Here is a 17,114-nt window from a genome sequence, read left to right as displayed (position 1 = left end):
TTCAAATAAAAATTTTATGATCAGAAAGGGGGCGTTAAAAGGAGAATTAAAGTTAGTCGGCAATAGGAAAAACAATCTGTCAATGGAAGGACGTAGGCATAGAATTCGGAACATCAGGAAATACCCTATGTCCGTCACTCAGAATTTAGTTCTTTGTGGGTCGATTACTTCATTACTTAATTATGCGTACGGGTAGAAATTTTTTTCCAAAATAGAGGCTTTTACTGGAGAAAACGTGGGCATTTGAAAGCGCAGGTGTATTTCTTACAACCGAGTTGAGCGAGAAGCAGAGCCACTGGTGAGAAATTCATCTTGGATGTGTAAGGCTCCCTCTACTTCCCAGCCCACGTGGCAAAAGTAAACAGAAGGTGGGCCGGGGCGGGGTGAAGTAGGACTCGGTCAATTCCCTAATTTGTCGAGTCTTTAAAACTACAGGCCCCTAAAGCACTAAGGGCATGCCCTTGACGAAACTGGGGAGCGCTTCTGTAGAGGGAGATTAAAGCGACGGTGTAGAAGATGCCAACGCGGGGGCCAGGCAGGTAGAGGATGCACCTACCCACTGGGCTGGAGGTGCTGGCCTTCGCGCGCGGACGTGGGTGCGCGCGTGGCGTGTGCGGAGATACGTGCAAGGAGGCGGGAGTGCAGACTAGTGCGAGGTGGCAGCGCGTAGGAGTGAGGAGCGCGCACATACCTCCAAGTGGGTGGTGGAGTGGTGCACTAACAAAAAGTTTAAAAGGTTAATCTAGGGTCTCCATCCTTGTGCCAGGCACCCACGCCACCTCCCCGCTGCGCGCCTGCCGGGTGCCTTCATCCAGCTGGCTACCCGTCCGAGGGGTTCCGGGGTGCCCCGAGTCTGGCTGCTGCGCCCGGGGGCTGGACCCTCCCCTGCGCTCGCCCCCGCCCCGTGCTCATCCCGGCGCACAGCTCCCCAGGCTCCACCGCAGGGCGCCAGGGCAGCCCCGGCCTCGACTGCGTACCCCATTGTACGGCCCCCAGGTGCCGCCGGCCTTTGTGCAGGAAGCCCCGGGCGGGGGGCTGATTCCCTGGGAGCCGGGGCTGAGGGCCCCGGGGCGGCGACGGAGGCCGGGGCGGAGGAGGAGGAGGAGGAGGAGGAGGAGGAGGAGGAGGCCAGTGGAGGAGGAGGCGAGCCGGGCGGAGGAGGAGAGCCGGCAGCAGCAGCGGCTGCAGCGAGAGCTCGGGCGGCCGCCGCCGCCTCCTCGCGAGCGCCGCGCGTCCAGGCCCGGCTCGCATGCGAGTCACGTCCGCCCCCTCGGCGAGGCCGCCCCGAGACGCCGGCCCCGCCGAGTGATGAGAACAGACGTCAAACTGCCTTATGAATATTGATGCGGAGGCTAGGCTGCTTTCGTAGAGAAGCAGAAGGAAGCAAGATGGCTGCCCTTTAGGATTTGTTAGAAAGGAGACCCGACTGCAACTGCTGGATTGCTGCAAGGCTGAGGGACGAGAACGAGGTCAGAGCGCTTCTCTTATGCCGCGAAACTCTCCCTTTCCTCTCCCCCTTGCTTTCTCTCGGGCTTCCAGGGACTGGGGAGCAAACCCTGCAGTGTCACCCGCAAATACCAAGAGGGAAGAGGGAAGCTTCACAAATTACTGGAGCCTCTTCAACATGGCTGACAAATATAGTTTTAATTTCCCCCCCCTTTAAACCTGTAGTTCTGTGTTCCCTCCTCTCTCCTGCTAATGCTCCTCTCCTCACCCAGAAAACTTACCTTTGTTACTCCGACCAGCCGGTTTCCCGGCCTTTTATCCTCAGGAAAAGTGATTTTTCTTTGCTTTCCTTTCTCAAATAGTTCAGCTTTGGGGGTCACTACTTTTCCCTTGAATCCTTCCCGACCCCCTTTCCTTCTTGTAAGTCAGACCAGTCTCTCGTTTCACCTAGCCCACCCCGGAAAGAACTCTGACGGAGTGTTTTCGACCCTTTTATCTGTTGTAGGGTCTGGGACTGGGTTTGCGTTCGCGTCCGCCCCTCTCCAGCCCGGTGTCCGCTTTTGGGGGGGCGAACTAAGCGAATGTCACGGGGAGTAGAACTGTAGTACACTAAATGGGGTTTGGGGTTCCCCCCCCAAGTCCGCGCGTTTTGCTAGTGGTGCTGAGTGAGAGAGAATAGTTTCTCTGGTCCCCCCAACAAGACCAGATCCCACTTTTCTCAAGGTACATCAGCTCTGCGATGGGCTGTGCCTGCCAGTCTGCGGAGTGGGTGTAAGAGAATTTGTGGGCAAATCTGTGCCCTGGCTTTGTGCTTCTCCCGAATCAGCTTCGTTTGGTTCCCCGGTAAGTGACAGGCAGACACAAAGGCAGGCGCAGGCCGGGGGGGGGGGGGGGGCGGGCGGGCGGGAGGAGGGGGGCAGAGTTGAGAGTTGGAAGACTGCAAGGTCAGGGGCGCCGAAAGAAATGAAACCCAGTCCCAGCAAAGAAGCGGAGAAGTAGGGAGCCAATTTCTAACAGTCCCATCCCCATTTTTCTCTCGGCTTGGTTGCTCGCTTTTCGTCTTTTATTTATCTGCCTTTCTCTCCGTGTCTCTTTTTTTCCTCCTTCTACACACACACACTCTCTCTCTCTCCCCCCCTCCTCCCTCCCTCCCTTCCTCCCTCTCCAGTCTTGCCGAATCTTTTCGCTGGGGCTGCTTGTCTCGTGTTATTAAGCTGAGTTTCTATGGAGAGTTTTCTACCTATGACACAATAAAGTATGGCCTGGGTAGAGTCCTGGGAAGGTCGAATATGAAATATAAGTGTTATTTACTGGCTATTGCCTTCATGACAGACTTTTAATTGCATTGAGTGATCCCCCCCCCCCCATCCCACCACCTTCATCTAGTGTTTAGGAATTGAAAAAAGGGTTATTTTCCAGTTGTTTGCTGAAAGTTTACTGAAATATTTTTTTACATCTTCTTGTGTAGGGAATAAGTTACATCCACGAATTTAAAATCTGAAGTCTGATAATGTGCTTTCATCTCTCCAGTAAGGAATAATAATGGCAAATCCAAATAAAAAAATATTCATCAACAAATGATCCAGCATGAGAGGAAGATTGTTTCTTAGGAAAAGTTGGGATGTAAAGAGAAAAGATGTTGCTTTGCTTTGCTTTGCTTTAAGACTGTGGGTATTGTTGCCTGGTTAATGAAATAATTATATTTGCATTTTAATGGAAAGTTGAAATGCTGGAGGAGAATTATATTCTTTTACATGTTTGTATGCATGTCTGATTATAAGTTTGAGGAAGAATATAAATTTCAACACAACGTTGGGTTTTTTTTTTAATGTTATTAAGCAGAGAACTGTTAGGAAAGGACTAAAAAGTCAAACTTAAGTTTAGAAAGCATGTATATGATTAAAAGATGGGTAGAAGGAAGAGCACATTAATGGACATTACTCCGTAAATCAGATTTCCAAAACCATTTGTCCTCAGTAGTTCACTTTGTAACTCTTTATATTTTGATCTCTGAAAAAGTAATTAAGTTTAATTGTTGATACTGATGGTTATTTCACATGAGTACAAGGGAGTAATATTACTGATCTGGTGTAGAAACAGCTCGTTTGGTTAGTTCTTATTTGTCCTAAAATAATAAGGAAAATAGGAGTTTAGCATAAATGCTTACTAGTCGTTGAGAAAACTATGATTAATTGCAGTAATTCAGAGTTAAATAATTCCTTTTGCTAACAGACTAATATGCAACTGCTTTTTTGGGACTTTTCAAATGTTGTGGTTTATGCTTTCTTCAAATTATTAAACTAATTATAGATGTAGTATTTTCCATTCATATTGGTAAATAAGAATACCGCACTGGTTAATAATATTTATTGTGACCATGATGACTTGTTCTTTCCTATCAAATTTAGACTCTGTAATTTTATGTATCCTATTTGTATGCTGAAAATAGCTGTTACTATTTTAGGGGCTTTAATGATTATAAGGAGGAGATGCACATTATTCACCAATTTCAATATAAGTACCACTTTCTCCTTTATTATAAAAGAAATTATTTGGATTAATATAGAATAGTTGACTATAGCAGACACAGTGTCCATTCTTCATTTATTATGTCTTATAGTATCACCAGGATGTTCTCAGAATTTCATGGGATAGAACAGTCTTGAGCAATTAGATTTTATGGAAGTGATAGTAGATAATAACAAGATAGATCTTCTTAAACTGCAATATTATTTTGCTTATTTTCTTATTGAACTAATAGTTAAAGAGAAGTTAACTTGGAATGAAGAGAGTTCCTTGTTTTGTTTAAATTCACAGATTTACTAACTATGGCTTTAATTATATCTGGCATTATGCTGGTCCATGCAAGGAGTCAAGGGCCTTGGTATGATTTTGATGCAGTGACACATGAAGGTAGACATTGGCAGGCCAACATCACTTTCAGAACAAGTGAAATGCACCTGCCAAGGAGTTATTTATGAGAGACTTCCAAAGTCCTGTTTAGGCACTGGACTTGTATTAGGTAACAAAAACTGGAGTTAATGTTTTGGTTTCACTTGCTGAAGTTATAATTTCTCTATCAATTCCTCCAAGGCTCCACCCACACACAATGTTGTAAGCCAATGTCACTACTGAAATGTATTTCCTTATTTGCTGATCTCAGTAAGAAACCTTTCTTATAATTCACAGACACACCTGGCAGAAACCCTCTTTTCCATTATGTCCCAGATCCAAGTTGGTAAATTCTTATGAATTCTTTGAAATTATCTTTAAATGTCATTAAAAGCTATGGATGTTTGACATGTTAGAATATGTAATACTTAGATTAAACCTGCTTTTTTGTACTGTAATTCCTTCTTCAATAAGTTCAGTTGTCGTTGCTTAATGGAATTTAATAATCTTACCTAGCCATCTCAAATTACTGGCAGGAGCCTTCTTTGTTTTATGAACAAGCATATAGACAAGTTAAAACTTTGGAGCAGCTGTCAGTGTTGGTTCATCAAAATAACATTTTCCTCAACTATTATGCCACCATTGCACACTAGTTCTTAAGCGTAGTAATGGCACTAAAGCCAGTAGCAGGAAAATATTTTACAAGCCAACTTTACAATTGGAGCCTTAACTGTGGGAGAGTCGGTTTGCCAAGTAGAACTGGTGGTTATCTTGGAAATAGTGCTGAAGAACACAACCACAAATGATTTTGCCAAATATACAGTATTTACTTGGTCTAGAGCTCTAGTTTCTATTTTGATGCACTGCCAAAACTCAGGGAATAACTGTGACATTATTTAAGGAGGTTATATAGTACATCTGTATACCTTGGTGTATAGTACAAAATACATATGCATTGGTACACAGTGGGAAAGAAGAGTTCCACAAGAGGAGAGGGTAAAGTGAGAGCCCTTGAATCACTGTGACTGCAAGCCAAAGAGTCTTAAGTATCTGTTTCCAGCATTATTCTGATCCTCGATTGTACATCGCAGAAAATCCCTAACTTAAGAAAGATACATAATCTTTTCCCAATGAAATAGATTTTGGTTGTCCTTTCCAAAATAGTAAATTCTATCAGCTTTGATTTATGCTTTCTCCACTTGTCATGAAATGTGGTTAAATGTGCCAAGATTCAAGAAGTAGAAATAGATAGTAGGTAAATTTTCAATATTTTTTGTAAAAACAAACTCAATGATAATGTCTACATACCTGAAGTTTTAAGAATTTGGAACTCAATATTTGATATTTAGTCAGGGCTGTTACTCAGACTGGCTTGAAATCAAGTGCCAAATAATCTGAGATTTAAAATTAAGAGATGAATAAATTAGGGTGAAGTGTTTTTGGAGGACAGGTTAGGACATAAAATGAACTGGTTGCTTCACTAAAAATACTATTTCTTTTAAATTGAATTTATGTCACTTGGAAGAGAGGCACTGATTTCTACATCTGTTTATTCCATAGTATAACCTAGGGTGTTCTACTTAGTCAATATGTAATGAAGGGAGTACCAGCTTCCAGTTATGAGTTATAAGTTCTGGAATGTGATGTGTAGCTCAGTGACTATCATTAACAATACTGTGCTGTATATTTGAAAGTTGCCAAGAGTATATCTTCAAAGTTCCCACCGCACACACGCAAACTTTTTAAGTATGTGAAGTGATGGATATAATTGACTTATTGTGGTAGTCACTTGCCAGTATATACATATATCAAATCATTACGTTGTACATGTTAAACTTACATAATGTTAAATGTCAGTTATGTCTCAAAAGCTGAGAAAAAATAATGAGTGACCTAGAACTGGAAAAAAATAATGTCATTAAATTAGAAAATATATAATGTAATCTCAGTACTGGTGATGATGGTAGTAATGACAGTGGTTTTTCCTTACATGTAACTTCTACAAGCCATCCACTGTAAACATACAGCTTAAGAATCTTTAGTAAATTTACACAGACATCACTTATTTTTTATTGAAATTTCTTTTAAGATATTTATAGATTCAGATGCAGGTGTATGAAATAATAATAACTGGGCATGTACCTTTTGCCCAATTTCTTCCACTGATAATTTTTGGAAAAATTATAATATCACAACCAGGATACTGACATGGATATAGTCTATCAGTCTTACTCGGATACCTCCAGTTCGACTTGTACATTTGTGTACTATATATTCAGGTCCATACCATTTTATTACCTTATCAGATATCTTTAAGTCTTTTGTTCTGAAAGGAGTAAAGTTTAACTCAGTTCTCCTTCATCAGTCATATGATTGTACTGCCATTCCTTATCAAAATTTGCATCAGAATATAGGTTTTTGTTTACTTAAAAGTGTTTTTGCATAAAATGACCTTAGCGTTCAAAATCTTTTCAGTTGTTTTAATAGCTTACTACATTGTATCTTAGGTCATTTAATTCTCTTCATGACTCTAGAGATAGGTATTATCCTCATCTCAGGTAAGCTAACTGAAGCAAAATGAGGTTGAATAACCAAATTCATACAGCCAGTACATGGTTTGACTAAGTATTGAATTAGGCAGTCTGTCTCTAGATCCCAGCCCTTTAACCACTATGCTTTGCTGCCTCATTACTATTAATAAAAAAGTAAAGCTGTAGTGTAGAGAATGTAGGGAAAGTACTAAGAGGAGACTTATGGTTCACGCAATTGTCTACATATAAATGGTACCCATATATTCATAGCATGTTATTTATAATTGTCCAAAAATTGGAACAACCCCAGTGTCTATCAACTCATAAGTGTATGAACTATGGTATATCCATACAATGGAATATTATTCAGCAACAAAGAGGAATGTAGGACTGATCCTTGCTGCATCATAGAGGAACTTGGAAAGAAGTAAATAACAAAAGGTCACATATGATGGTATTTCATTTACATGAACTCCCCAGAATAGGCAAATCTAAAAAGGCAGAGAGTAAATTACTTATTGCTGGGGGCTGGTTGGGGATGGAGAGAGAAGAAGGGGGACAGAGTGTTAATAGATATGAGGTCTCTTTTGGAGCCCAAAAATGTTCTGTAGTTAGCAATGTTTGCACAGCTCTAAAAAAGTATCCAATTGTATACTTCAAGAAGGTGAATTTTTTTTTTATTATATGTGAATTATATCCTAAATAAAGTTATAAAAAATGCATACAACTGACAAGGTATTTGGCATTCGGAAAGTAATTCATGTCTCATGCAAAGAAATATAGAGTGCTGTTTGAATTGAATTGTAAGGGACTATGCATACCTTTCTAGAAACATGGCACCAGTGAGTTTTTTATGATACGTCCCTATGAAATTAGGATTTTTAGCTTTAGACACACAGGATGAATTACTTGGGGTTGGTTTTATTTTAATTTCTAACTTAATGTAATTCTAGATACCAGACATTCTTCTTGTTGAGCAATGCTTCTCTCCCTCTTTATTCTGATGAGAATGTTGAATTGGTGCCAATTGGATTCCATAGTTTGGAACTATGACTATAACAAGGGTGGGGGAAATTCAATGATCTGCAAGCTTTCAGCTATAATAATATATACATGTTATTGTACTCAATAAGGAAATGGCCTTGGCTTCGTATAATTGCTGTAATCTTTATTTTTTCAAGGAAAAACTATAGAAGTGACCAGAAATTCCACTTTTTAAAAATATGATTTTAGGACTTACCTGTAGGTTTGTAATGACATTCACATTAGAATCTTTATCCAGTCAAGCTGATGGAGCATTTGTTATAGAAAGCAGTAAGGTAGAATATAGGTCTGGTCCTCCATATAGGAAAAATGCATAGCTTCCTTGTTTTTACCCTCTCTTGTTTCTCTTAATAGTTTGTGAACTACCTCAATTCAAAATAGGTTTTTATGGTAGTATCGCCATAATATTCAAAAGTTGTTCACTGGGTTCCAGTGTGCTCTTCCATCTTTGCCTTTTATTTATCTTTTTTAAGATTTTTATTTATTTATTTGACAAGAGAGAGACACAGCAAGAGAACACAAGTAGGGGGAGTAGAAGAGGGAGAAGCAGGGAGCCAGATGCAGGGCTCATGGGGCTCAATTCCAAGACCCTGGGATCATGACCTGAGGCCGAAGGCAGATGCTTAAGGACTGAGCCACTCAGGCACCCCCCCCCATCTTTGCTTTTTAAATATACTTGCAAAAATCTTAAATTTTCAAGTTTATTAAAAATATGAGATGAGATATTTTGTTTATATTTTTAGCTTTGCTTTTTTTTTTTTTTTTTTTTTTTAAGATTTGATTTATTTCTTTGGCAGAGACAGATCATAAGTAGGCAGAGAGGCAGGCAGAGAGAGGAGGAAGCAGGCTCCCTGCCAAGCAGAGAGCCTGATGCGGGGCTCGATCCCAGGACCCTGAGATCATGACCTGAGCCGAAGGCAGAGGCTTAACCCACTGAGCCACCCAGGTGCCCCTAGCCTTGCTTTTTGTAAATGATTTTTATGGAAGATGCCCTATATTCTGAAGTAAAACATAGAGCTGTGAATTTTTGCTGATGGACTGCTGTCTTCTGGGAACAGAATTGTCTATGGTCAGGCACGGACATAGCAGATCTCCCATTAAGTCATGCCATACACACACAGTATTGGTAATTTTCATTTGTTACTTTTACAATTTTGAGATTTGTTTTGGTTTCTTCTATGAATGCTGCAAAGTAATGAGAATTTTAATTACTATTGTCATACCTCATTAGCCATCGCTAAAACCTGTCTTTTCAAGTTGCTTGATTTTTTGATAGAGTTTTAAACTAGTTTCTATGTCCAGATTATTCTGTAATGAAAACTATTCACCCACCTTTCAAGATGAATTTTTATTATAGTATTTCTCCTCAAATTAGTATATTTTTTGTCTTCCAATGTAAGAGAAGTAAGGCTTAAATAATGTTAGTGAAACCCAGAGGATAGAACATAATCTGTCTCTGAGTTATTCGTCCTGTTTTTCTTCCCTGTCTACTTTAAGAAACAAGGGCAACCATTAAAAAATACTTTAATTATTAGCTGTGCCGCTTCTAAAGTAAAGTGCCAGAATCTGAAAATAATACAATGACACCACACCCAGATTCCATCCCGAACATACCGCCTTGTTCCTATTAATTTATTTTTTAATCTGTTTGTTCTTTCAGCACTCTATCCATTTTTTGTTTGAAGTCTCTTACTTTGAAGTTGCAGAATTTTCATATTTGCCATTGGCTATAAAGTTCTCTCAGCTCTTTTATAACCTCTCATGATTTTTTAATTAAAAGGATTACTTTTATACACCCTCTAATTAGTTTGGATGATTATTAGCTTTTTGTTTGTTTTACTGCATACATCATAACAGAACAAGAAATCACTTCTGCAAATAAAGTGTCTGGTCATTCATAAAATTAGGATAAGCATCTTAAAAACTGAATCCATTTATTAAAACATTAATTCACTTACATTTATATTTTAATGTACCAAAGAGAATTGGTGAAAGGAAGAATACCTTATATGAATACTTTCAAACATGAAGGAAGAACAAATTTTCCAACATCAAAATAACCATGTAAATTGTTTGTTTCAGTAAAAAGAGAAGCAGGTACATTTTAGCAGGAAAGCATATATTTTAAACTTTGTACTCTTGATTTAATCTAGCTTTATTTCAAGATAGCCACCCAAATGGTTGTTGTGTTTTTTTTTCTCTCTCCTATGAAGTTATAACATATTTAGCTGAAAGTAAGACAAAGTTGTACTTATTTTTGGAATGTCTACTACATCATAACTTGGAGAAAAACGTACTTGCAGGAAGCAAAACTAGTAGACATTTTGCTAATGGCTTACCTTTTTAATATCTGTAATTTAATTGTGTTTCTACTGAAAATCAGAATTGGTAAGGACATTTGGTTAACTTTGGGAACTAAATTTTCAACTTGAAAAATTAAATTTCAATTTAAGTTCAATTTGATTTAAAAATTAGATTGAAACTTGTTTGCTCTCAAATGTGATTCTTCAAGTAGGAAATTTTATAGACATCAACTAATTTTAATATATAATTTTAAAAAATTTTACCAAGTGTGTAGAAGATATAGAATATAGCATTTTAAAATCCTTTAAAAAAATCTTGAGAATTCATTGAAATCAGTTTTTTAAATCACTAGTTTAATTTACTACTGACAGTTTTGCAGGGTTTTGTTTTTGTTTTTGTTTTTTTGCATTGCTATAATATGTCATGCTTTAAAGCTGAAGGTTATAGGAAACTTTCCATATTTAGTTATAAAAAACTTGATATTGACATTTTTCTTGAATATTGTAAGGATTCAACCCCTTTAAAAAATGATTTAATTGTTTCATGTTCACAAACCCATTGTAAAAGATACAGTGAATGTAGATGAGAATGAAAATTAAGGAGAGAGGTAAAATACTAAATTGTGTTTCTCTTTACTCAAACATAGCCATTGGATACTTTTTGCTGATAGAGTCATGTTGTAATTTTATTTGAATGTAAATTGTCACTTTGCAAACCACTTGTCTACTTAGAGTATCTCTGTCTAGTAGTTGTGTAACCCTACTGCTCTTAATATTTCAGTTCACACTGAAGTAAGTGAGCAAAGATAAAGGGGAAGTTTTGGGATAAGAGGAGGTAGAAAGTACATTCAGAATGCATTGTTGAGATTTCAAAATTTGCCCCAAACTTAATTAGAAAAGGCAGTTAATTGTGATCTGTCCTCTGGTTAGATATTGCTTAAAGAAGAAAGGGAATGCAATGGGGATTGGTCATTTCTCCTGTTCTTCGTCATTGATTTTTTGTTGTTGTTGGAGGGGTGCTGGACAGAGGGTAAGGAAAGGAAGACATAAGGAAAATAAATCCCTCTTAGAGTCAGTTTCTTGTTAGGCACATGCTCATTTTTAGGGCCAAAGAAAAAGGAGGTTTTCCTTCAGAGTTTGTCGATGCTTTCTCGGCTTCCGATTACAGGTGGTCACATCAACATCTGACACGTGGGTACAGTGCTTGCGTGAGCATGGCAGCACTATTTACAAACACCATCCTAGGATTCCAGAGACTCTTATGTAACAGCTGAGAGAGTGCGGGCTTTGTGTGTCTGTGGGCGGAGGAATCAAACAGTTTAATTCATAGTCAGGGAGCCCTTGTCTGGCTCTGACAGGGTCATGAACCAAAGATCAAGGTGTCTAGGTCAGGATCCGCCCAATACGCAGTTTTCCTACCACAGTCTCAAAGGCAGTGCTTTAATACTGGACTAATCTTGTTTTTTTTTTTTTTTCTTCTTTCAGCAAACAGAACCAGTTATGCCAAACTTTTTTGTGTGTGTGATTTTGGTAAATGTGGGCAGATTGTACCTTTTTCTACTTGTACTCTGCAGTGCCACTGAGAATAAAGTGTGCTTGCCTGACACTCAGCCTCATTAAGTAATGCCTTTTAAAAAAAAAAAAAGTGCAAGAGAATTTTTTTTTTAAAGTGCAAGAGAATTCATAATCTGACTTGCGGTATAGACACTCAAACTACAGAACACTCAAGAAAGGGATTAATGGATCGTCCTCCTTATTCCTTCCTGCGCTGACCCCTCTCCTTTCTCTTCTCCCTCCCTTTTCAGTTCTTCTTCATCACACCTCCCCCAGCCCTCCTCCACTTCTAACTCTACATCAAGACTTGGGTTATTTTAAAAGAAGAAAAAAAAAGTCTCTATACTTAGGGAATTGCTTTTCCCTTCACAGATAGCTTTTAAGAATTTCCCATTGATGCTTATCAATAAAAAGAAAGTCGAGTTTTTACAAAAGTTAAAGCACACAAATTTAAAGTGTATCTGGCATATGTTTTCCGGTCCTTTCCATCGTAAGTTGTAAGCTGACTGGTTGGAATCTTTAAAATATGAGTGAACTTTGAGGGTTTTGGGTTTTTTTTTTTTCTTTTGTATTACATTTAAGGATCATTTTAGATGGATATCACTATTGGTTATCCAAAAATAGAAACAAATAATTGAAATTAGATCATTAAAAAATGAACTCTTAGTTAATACAAAAGTTGGTGTGTTTGAACTCTTCTTTCATAGAATGTTTTCTTTTGTAATTATACTATCTTTCTTTAAAAAATAGCAAAATTAAAATCTTTGAAATGCAGTACAATAAACAAAAGGAATTTGTTTAACTTTTAAAAATAAGAGATCTTTTCTCCAAGAGATAAACCAAGCATCAAAAAACTATTTTGTTTTAAGTACAGTTCAGTATAAGAGAAGTTAAGATCTGAAATAATTTAGAGATTATCTGCCAAATTTATTATTTACATATGAGACTTAGAAATTGAGTCTAGCTGTTTAACATCTGAATTTGTTCTCATTTGAAAGAAATTGCCAAAAGAGTGACTCATTTAACCAACACAATGAAATCTAAGAATGGGCATTTTTCATCCCTGTTGCTGAGTGAAGTTCCTTCTGGACTTGAAAAGATATAATTTATTTAGTGTTTATCATTTAAAATATTTTGTACAGTTTTAATACATTGAATTGAGATATAATAAAAGTAGACTTTGGGCTTTAAAAGATTCTTTTCATTTGCTTGTTTTATTTATTTATTTTTTTTTGCTTTTTTATTATTTTGGCCTAAAGATAATATATTCATCTTAGTCACCCTTGGCCTAAATAGTGAAAGTTTGTGTGAAATTACTTATCTGTATTGTTTTCTTTTTCTTTATATATATATATATATATATACATATATATATTTATTTATTGACACAGAGAGAGAGAGAGAGAGCACGAGTAGGCAGAGTGGCAAGGAGAAGAAGAAGGAGGCTCTCCACTGAGCAGGGAGCTCGATGTGGGACTCGATCCTAGTACTCTGGGATCTTGACCTGAGCCGAAGGCAGACGCTTAACCCACTGAGCCACCCAGGTGCCCCCCTCCCCGCTTTTCTAAGAACAGTGCCAATTTAGAACATTCGTGGGCTTTCACAAGAATTATCTTCTCCTGTATTAGAACAAAAATATTTTCTTCTCTTAACTTTGTTGGACTCTAAATTATATGCAATTATAAGCTGGAAGTGGTCATAATTTGATAAAGGCCATAAATTAATGCATTTCTGCTAGGAAAGGGATTTAAATATAACTTTCATTTGATTGTGCTTCAGTTTCACTTAAAGTGGCAAGCATGCAATAAAAATTGATTTATTCAATGGGTGGACTCCCTTCATAAAGAGAAACTTAGTGGCCATTGTCTTAGTATTATAAAATATCAGAATGGTAGACTGAATGTGAAAGATACATGCTAAAAAGCAGTATGAAGTTTGAGTTTATCCCCTTTCAGTTACTGCTGCATTTGAGTGTGTGTGCATCTGTTCACATATGTTTTGGACTCAGTATGAGTTAAGTCCTCTTGGCAGAAATGGTTGATTAAACAAACGACAGGAAAAGTTTCTGTTTATGAATATAAAGAGAAAAAATAATTAATGTCATGCATCTTTCCAGATATCATGAAGTTACACAAAATCCTCAAGGTCGTTTGTATCAACTGCTTTTAGATGGTCCTTTTAGAAGATCTCTGAGGAATCAAATAGGAGCTTACCCAGAAACAGCTGGCTTGGTGATGTTAAGATTGGTGCCAGGTATTCCCTCTTGCATAGGAGTTCCTGGCCATCCTGTTGCCTTCCCATGTGGTCAGGCACACATGGCTCTAATGTTTACACACACTGTTCCAGAATTCTGAACACCAGTGATGCAACAATGTGGGTAGAAGGAGAGGTCTGTATCTCATTAATTGTTTAGCGTCCCGGATCACAAATATTGATGCAGGAGAAGAAAGTACTGATTATAATAATGCTTGACTGGGACAGAGGGGGATGCGGTGATGGGGCATGGTAGATGCATAAAGGAAGCTTTCCCCCAGCCCCCCACAGCAGTTATTTTAAACTGCTGTTACCACTCCAAAGGAGCTTTCTACTTTGAACTTAAAATAGTAGCTTTTAACTGGGACCAGTGACTAAGGGCTTTAATATCCAAGGACTGAAGGTGATGAAGGTCTTAAGAGTGTCACTCTGTCTCATAACCAGGCTGACTCAGCCTCTTTTAGAAGCTATTGTGGCAACTTAACCATCTCTAGTAACCTTACTGCATACGTGCATGGAAACAGTTGGAGTTAGAGCTATCATTTTCTCATGATTTAAAATTGTTCCTCATGCATTATTTGTTTCATGTTTGAAAATATGCCATTTCTAGTACATATAGAAATGCTTTCCAAAATCACTGAATATGTTTGGGTAGAACTAATTTGCTTAACATTATACTCTTGTTTAAGAGCCTGTATCTGCAAACACATGGGGGGAAACCCCCTTCTTATCTGGTAGAATGATGATAAAGGAAAAGAAAAGATAGGTGATAACTTTGGAAAATATGTAATAACAAAATGGTGGCATTCATTCAACTAAATACCAACATCTACGTTTAACATGGAAATGTGCCTAAAATGGTGAGGGAGAAAACATGTAAATATAAGGAGACTATAAAGAGTTTTTAATGAATAAATGCTCTATCACAAATGATGAACATTTTAAAGATCTGTTTCAGACTCTCTTACTTATAACAAATTGTCAAAGACTTTTTCATCCACCTTCCTTTGAACTTTTAACAGTTTTTTTCTGGACTGTGGGTTTAACTCTGTGTGCATGTATGTGTGCGTTTGAATATGTTTTTATATTTTAGATCTAGCTGTGTAAACTAGAATTGTTTCCAATTGCTTATATGATATTGCAGCCACTTTTACTTCAACATTTCAGTAAATCATTCATCAGATTTGCAAAAATATAGTTCATTTTCAAATACAGAATCATAGGTTGTTGTCAACTGGAAAGGATTTTAGAGGCTCTCCAACCTCTAAATTTCTAAAAAAAAATTTCCTATGGCTATAGGAAGAGGAAGACATTTGCTTCAAATTATATAATAGATATCTATCATTCTAATAATTGCCAATATTGACTAAGTTCTTACATTGTGTTAAGCACCATGCTGGATGCTTTACAAAGATTATCTTGTTTTAGTCTCATGTCACCTCTTTTGTTTGTTTGTCTGTGGCATATATTCCCATTTTATTGAGGAAAAGATAGGTCATAGAGTTTTAAACCTCTTCATGTATAAGGAATTATATTTAACATCACTGCTGTTCTTTTAGAAATATAATTTCTTCCTCTTTGTTGTTCCCACTGGTGTGACCTTCCTTTCCATCATTTCCTGATTTTTCCTGCTTTTCACCATATTTTCCCCCCAAAGGAATCTACACTGTCTTTTTATTTCTAATGGATCACAATGAACTCTTAAACAGCTGGCTGCCATTAAACAGTCTGGCCTTTTGGGTCAGGAAGATCTAGTGTTGAATCCTAAGTTTCCTTCTTAAAAACTGTGTATGTTTTCATTCAACATAGTAATTTTAGCCTCTCTGAATCTGCTATCCCATCTATGAAATAGGAATAGCTAATAATTCTTATCTCCCATGTTGCCAAGAGGGAATAAGTGAATGAGTTAATATAATGAAACATTCAACCTATTACTTGGCAAAACTTCAGTGATTGAATCACTATTTGGTCATTTCTCAGGTGTTTGTTGAGCGTCTATGTATTAGGAAAGAAGGAAACCATTGTCCTTGCCCGTGTAGAGTATATAGACTCATAGGAAAGAGTCAATACCATGATCTTTTAAAAAGCATAATGAGATGGAAATTGTAGGACTCACAGACTGGTCACAGGGGGAGTTTCCCAGGATGCATCCAGCCCTTTGCTCAAAGGTATGATTCTTTTTTTTTTTTTTAAAAGATTTTATTTATTTATTTGTCAGAGAGAGAGGAGCGAGAGTGAGCACAGGCAGACAGAGTGGCAGGTAGAGGCAGAGGGAGAAGCAGGCTCCCTGCCAAGCAAGGAGCCCGATGTAGGACTCAATCCCAGGACACTGGGATCATGACCTGGGCTGAAGGCAGCTGCTTAACCAACTGAACCACCTAGGCATCCCTCAAAGGTATGATTCTTTAATTGCTTGAATGGTCCTAGGCACAAGAGTTGGCATGACTTTCTCAACGTTGGGGGCCCACAGAGATTACACAAGTCTTAACAGCATTGTCTCTGAAGAAGGACCCTAGAAGGAAAGATTATTTCCATCCCTTTTATTATTTCAATCAGGATACAAATTACGAGTCTGTAGTTTCTTCTGTCACAATCATCTTTTATTATATCAGGTATATTGAAAGGATACAAACTTGTCCGTAGAAATATAGAATGGTAGCATGTATGATTTAAAAACTACTAAGGATTGTAGATGTTACTTATTCTAACTCTGTTTCATAGCCTGTTTTTAGGAACAAAAACAGATACTTTGGCACACCTTGCTTAAAGATAGATGATAGTCTTGTTGTGCTAATCCCAGGGACTTCCCATGAGAATGAAGATTCCGTACATGGTGGTGTCATGGGATTTGGGGCCCTTGTGAAAGATGTTTTGGAGTGTCTCCCAATTACTTAACAGTTTAAAATATATCAACTATTTATGTGTCAGCAACTACCTCCTTTCATCATGATAGAAGTTTCCTTGAGAGCCAGGATCATAATTTGTATATTCATTGAATCCCCCACAGTAATTAGTATGCAGCCAAGTACATAGCAGGCCCTCAGTATACATATATGCCTGCAGGTAGACTTGTGGGTTGGAAATACTCTTG

At 38.0% G+C, this 17,114-nt stretch overlaps 1 protein-coding gene across 1 annotated transcript in view; it reads left to right on the top strand.

The window, feature by feature from the left end:
* The first annotated feature begins 1,168 nt into the window (after positions 1-1,168).
* TET2 (tet methylcytosine dioxygenase 2) overlaps positions 1,169-17,114 on the top strand; it is a 139,936-nt gene continuing 123,990 nt past the window's right edge. Inside the window, exon 1 of the mRNA XM_059171723.1 lies at positions 1,169-1,469. The gene's annotated coding sequence lies outside the window, so the exon portion shown is untranslated. The remainder of the gene's footprint in view (positions 1,470-17,114) is intronic.

This window comes from Mustela lutreola, chromosome 1 (assembly GCF_030435805.1).
Source record: "Mustela lutreola isolate mMusLut2 chromosome 1, mMusLut2.pri, whole genome shotgun sequence".
NCBI lineage: Eukaryota > Metazoa > Chordata > Mammalia > Carnivora > Mustelidae > Mustela > Mustela lutreola.
The sequence above is the reverse complement of the archived record's forward strand: the minus strand, read 5'-3'. Positions and strand labels throughout refer to the sequence as shown.